The sequence below is a fragment of the Octopus bimaculoides genome, chromosome 3 (genome assembly GCF_001194135.2).
Source record: "Octopus bimaculoides isolate UCB-OBI-ISO-001 chromosome 3, ASM119413v2, whole genome shotgun sequence".
Lineage (NCBI taxonomy): Eukaryota > Metazoa > Mollusca > Cephalopoda > Octopoda > Octopodidae > Octopus > Octopus bimaculoides.
Genome location: NC_068983.1, coordinates 16,204,303 through 16,210,299, shown reverse-complemented (window position 1 = coordinate 16,210,299; position 5,997 = coordinate 16,204,303).

Sequence of the window (5,997 nt, the reverse complement as noted above, 5' to 3'; positions counted from 1 at the left end):
TTGGCTACATAACACACACACACAATCATTATTAGTTTTTTAAGCAACATGATGAATGCTGTCAAGTAAAGCATGCTTCATTTATTCCCAGTGGAGTAAAATTTTACTGGGCATGAAACATGAGTTGCTGCAATAATACTATTAAAGCATTATAATTAAACCAAAGAATTTATGTAACTAATTTGTTTCAAGATACATTTATTTGTTAGTATCTTCTTAAACTCAGCCCTATATATCTAATCAATAGAACAGAGTGCTACTACTGCAACTTGTAGATATCTACACCAAATTCATTAATGCATCTTGTTAAGAGCCACACTGCTATGGGATTAAACCGTTCCACATTGACTTTGATATTTTGCTCTAATGAGTTTGTTAAAATAAATATGATTAATGTATTGTAGCTGCTTCAGTTAATAATAGCACTTACCAACAAAATTACCTTAATTGTTCATTAATAGAAACCATTATTATTACTGAGTATGACCACCAGAGCTGACTCTTTATGCACCATTGTTGTGTGTTTGATAAAAGACACTTTCCTTATTTTAGTTATAGCTTTATGTCTAAGATATTCAATGGATTGGCAGAATCATTAATATTGAACAATGTCTTGCAGTATTTAGTTATAGTTCTTTACAGTCTGAGTTCAATCCTGCCATGGTCAACTTTGTCTTTCATTCTTCCAGGGGCCAAGTACTGGAATCAATTTTAATCAGTATTCCTGTCCCCCAAATTTTTGGCTTTGTGCCAGTATTAATAATCTATATTACAACAATAATAATGATGATAATGAAGGAATATTAACAAACATAGATTATATTAGTAAAACAGATCTATTACATCTAAACTAGTTTTGGGTTTATTATTAGCACCTGATTTTCTGACACTATCACATTGGAATGATTTTTTTTAAATATATTTTTCTGGCTCTTTATGTTCTGAGTTCAAATCCTGCCAAGATCATCTTCACCTTTCATCCGTCTGGGATCATTAAAATAAAGTACAAGTATTGGGATCAATTTAATCACCTCCCCTGTTTCTCAAATTTCAGGCTGGCTTTGTTCCTGTGTTAGAATCAATTATACATGATTTTGGAAAATGTATATATTTTTAGTAAAGGCTTGTGGCCTAGTGGTTAGGGTTGCACTCACAATCGCAAGATCGTGGTCTTCATTACCAGACTGGCACTGTGTTGTGTTTTTGAGTGAAACACTTCATTTCATATTGCTCCAGTCCACTCAGCTATAAGTAGGGAACCTTGCAACAGACTGGCATCCTGTTCAGGGGAAATGTTAGCCTGCTTCTCTAGTCTGTAGGTTAGCATCATTTGAAGACTACAACATTGCTAGGAAGTGCATTGTAACTAGGGGTATATAACTATATCCAATAGTCTGGTTGATACAGTGATATATTTCTTAAAGCTTCAAATCTGTGTAAGAACTAAATATTTTTCTTGGAAACAACAGACAAATATTAAATAGTTCTTCTCTTGACTACCAGTAAAAGTGGACATTAATCAAGAACTACAACCTCCATTAGTACATACCAGTTAGATACAGTTTACTTCATTATCATAAAATAGCCTGGAAATGTGGAAATATTTGTTACATCAATGTATCACAACGTCAGAGAACCTTTAGAATTAAATAAACTATTTAGATTTTTGGGTTTTATGAAAAGTAGATATTAGTTATATGTAATGTTCAGAATTTTCTGGTTATTTTCCTCTTTCATCCAGTAGATTCCAGATAATAATGTCAGCCATAAAGCTAGCTAGTTTGCTGATTAGTTAAAACTGCAAAGTTTGCTCAAAAGCTCATCACACCTGTATGCACTCACAAGTTTATTAGGCTGGTTTATAGAAAAATGTTGGTCTGTCTTAATCAGCTTGCTAATTACAAGACAGCTAGTAATATTATTTGATATCCATCTATATAAACAGAGTATTTTGATATTGTTTCATTACTGAATTCCTGCTTCTCTCTTCCTTGTGATAATATTGAATATTCCCTATGGTTAAGCAGTGTGATAATATTCCTGTATAGGCAATTTCAAATCTTGTCCTGAAAACGTTTTTACTATACCATTTGATTATTGCTGTGAAAATTTTGCCAAGTTTCATATTTCCTTGATGCTCATGTCTTAAGTTTCCATATTTCTTGATGCTCATTTTCAAGTTTGCATATTTCTTTGATGTTCATGTCCCAAGTTTTCATATTTCCTTGCTGCTCATGTTCCAGTTTACTGTTGAAGTTAATTAGTATTTCTTACCTCTATTTCTTCATTTATCTCGCTAACCATCTTTGTGCAAGTGTGTGTGTGTGTCTGCATATCTATCAATACATCTGTTATCCTCTAGCTATCTACTTTTCCTTTCTCTTTATCTTCCGATGTCCTTGTCCCATTTCTTTGTCTTTCTGTCTGTCTCTCTGTATCTCTCTTCATTCTCTTTTTCTGTCTCACATAAATTTGTACACTCAAAAAAAATCTATTCATACAGTAAGACACATACGTACATACTTTTCTCAATGATGTATGTACATTTGCCATTTGTATTTTTTATCTCTTGGTCATGTGGAGAAGGTAGTGCCCATGGTCTTTTACAGGGCTTTTGAGCTACATTGGAAGCAGGGAGGAAGATATAATCAAACAGGGGACCTTGCCTGAATGCTTGTGACAGAGCTGACTCTGATATAGGCACCCTAAGGTTCCAGTTGGTGGTAGTAAGCCAGAAAACCATTACCACGTCCAAAGTAACAAAAATGTTGATGGGTGTGTTATCTTAATAATGAGAATGATGATAATATTAGCAGTGGATGACAGAAATGGTAGCATTGCCAGACAAAGTATTTAGCAGTATTTAGTGATATCCCATTATATTCTGTGTTCAAATCCTGCCAGTGTTGTCTTGGACTTTCATCCTTCCAGATTCGCTAATACAAATACCCTTCAAGCATGGGGGGGGGGGGGTGAGTTTAGATTAAATCAACTATTTTGCCTCTCCACTCACCAGTTGTGCCAATGTAAGGGTGTAATCATGAGGGTTGATATTGCAATATTTAGTGGCATTTTTTTTACAATTCTATGTTTCAAATCCTGCCCAAGTTGACTTCAACTTTCAGCCTTCCTGGAGCTTCCTTTCCCAACTCCTATATATTTATAGCCTTGTGCCAATGTTAGATGACTTTTAACAGTTTCCATTAAATGTACACAAGCATTCACTGTTTTCCTGCTCTCATGAATCTAACTTGTTCAGGTCAGCCAAGAGCATGCCGTCTTGTCTTCAGGAAACAATACATCTAGAACTACATAATCCAGTGTCTTTCCATCATTTTTTTAAAGACAGTAGGGTGTGATTTGAAGGAAGTGCAGCTGCTGTCTCAAGCAGGTTGATTGGCAGTGTAGGGAGTCTGTCATTAGCACAATTAAGCTAAAGATTCTGTACCTACTTAAAAGCTAATATCAGCTTGTTTTATTTTCAAACTACTTTTTATCTGCAACACCACTACCATTACCAAAGAATATGGTGGTCTTATTGTTTGAGTTGTCCAACTGGATACAGTGATATAATTTATTTAACAATCATGTCTATTACAAAATTTTAGCTTAATAGTACAAGCTAAAAGAACAGACATCAATTAGACATTGTATTGTTGAGTACTATTTATTTTACTGCTGGGCTGTTTAGTATTAAGTGTACCAGGGACACAGAATTCCAATAAGTGACAAAAATGCAATTTAGTAAAACACTGACCACTAAATTTGCACACTATGTATGGTTGCCGCACAATGTATAAGCATTGATTAATAGATTACAGTATGTGCAGGGATTAGTGATAACCAATGGACAGTAATTTCATAATTACCAGGCAAAGATATTTTATGGTATCTTGCTTCTTACAAGAATCAGAGATGCACACAAGTAAGTGTGGGAACATACATGAATATGAATATATATACAAGTATGTAGTTCTATGTATATGTGTGTGCATATGCGTACATATATAATTGTGTAATATATATATATATATATATATATATATATATATATATACATATACAAACAAGGTGTGTGTTGTGCTACATGTATGTATCAAAGGTTGAATAGAAAGAATACAACAAGGAGAAGTTAGACGAAAGCAGAGCAAATGGGAAAGTTGATGAAAACTTAACATGGGAAATAGGACAAAGATACAATACACCGAATATTCGAAGCTGAGTTTTCTTCAGTCAATGATGCAAAATATCATAGCAGTTTCACACCAATTACCATTGATACTGCTCAATTTTGCAGGTACCAGTGCTTTTTATTAAGCTACTAGGAAAAAGCTAGTGAATGTGTTCTAAGACAGGAAAAAACAAGTCATTATATAAAAACAACAAAGAATTATGCATATATATATGCTTTGTGCTGTTATGTATGCATAATTCTTTGTTCTATTTATGTCTTGTTTGTTTCTGTCTTAGTACACATTCGCTAGCTTTTTCCTAGTAGCTTAATAAAAAGCACTGGCACCTGCAAAATTGAACAGTATCAATGGTAATTGGCACGAAGCTGCAATAATATTTTGCATCATTGACTGAAGAAGAAAACTTGGCTGCAAATATTCCATGTATCATGTCTTTGTCTAATTTCCCATCTGTTATGTTTTTGTGTAGTTTCCCGTTAGCTCTGCTTTCATCTTACTTCTCCTTATATACTTTCTACTCAACCTTATATATATATATATATATATATATATATATATACACAAACGAATATAAATATGTATATACATGTATATATGTGTTTAGATATGTATGTATATGTGTTTGCATGTATATATATAGGTGTGTGGACAAATGAAAGAGAGGCACTCAACACATATAATAGAAGTTATATATATCATTTGATTCAGCCCCATACAACTTAGTTTTGTAGATCTCTTACAGAAACCTAGCTTGTCAGGCTGAATATGTGTGCGTGTGTGTGTGTGTGTATATATATATATATATATATATATGCACACATATCCTATAATTTCTATCATTATCATTGTTCAGTATTCACATTTCTATACTTGCGAGAAGCAGACAATACATGTTGAGGTTGATTTTTTTCTATAACAGGTCACTCTTTGTGTTATCTCTCCTCATCAATTTCCAAGCTAAGTAATATTTATCTTACTACTTCAAACAACAGACTACTCAATGTTTACACAGAGTATTGTAAACAAATGTCACTGTTTCTATGAGTGGTGACAAGGTCAATACAGAAACACTCAATAGGATTTCCTCCATTTTGCTGTCTAACAATTTATTCATGAGGCATTGATTGGCCCAGGGCTTTTTTAGCAGACACTTGATGATGGTGCCACACATTGGCAACTCATCTGAAACCATATGGCTGTGAAATGAACTTCATAACGGTATCACTGTGCCTACGAATAAACATACACACACACAAACATATATACATATACACACACATCATCATTGTTTAACATCCATTTTCCATGGTGGCATGTGTTAGATTGCTTGACAGGAGCTGGTGGGCCAAAAGAAAGTGCCAAGCTCCAATATCTGTTTTGGCATGATTTTTTATGGCTGATTGCCTTTTCCAATGCCATATATATATATTGAAGTAAACTATATGTGTGTGTGTATATATATATGGACATTAAACAACGATGATGATGATGATGATCTATATATATATATATGGCTTAGTGGTTAGGATGTTGCACTCATGATTGTGAGATAATGGGTTCGATTCCCAGCCTGGATGTTGCTTTGTGTTCTTGAGCAAAGCACTTCATTTCATGTTGCTCGGCGATCATTTCGACATCTGACATGTAGCACCCAGTTGCGCTTGTACAGGTAATGTCGATTTGATGGAGGGAGTGACCTTATGTCTACACAAACATTTGATCACTATAAACAAATCATCTGTGTAGTTCGGTAAGAAATTATCGAAACCTCATATGTTGTCTGATGGGAGAGTCCATTATATAT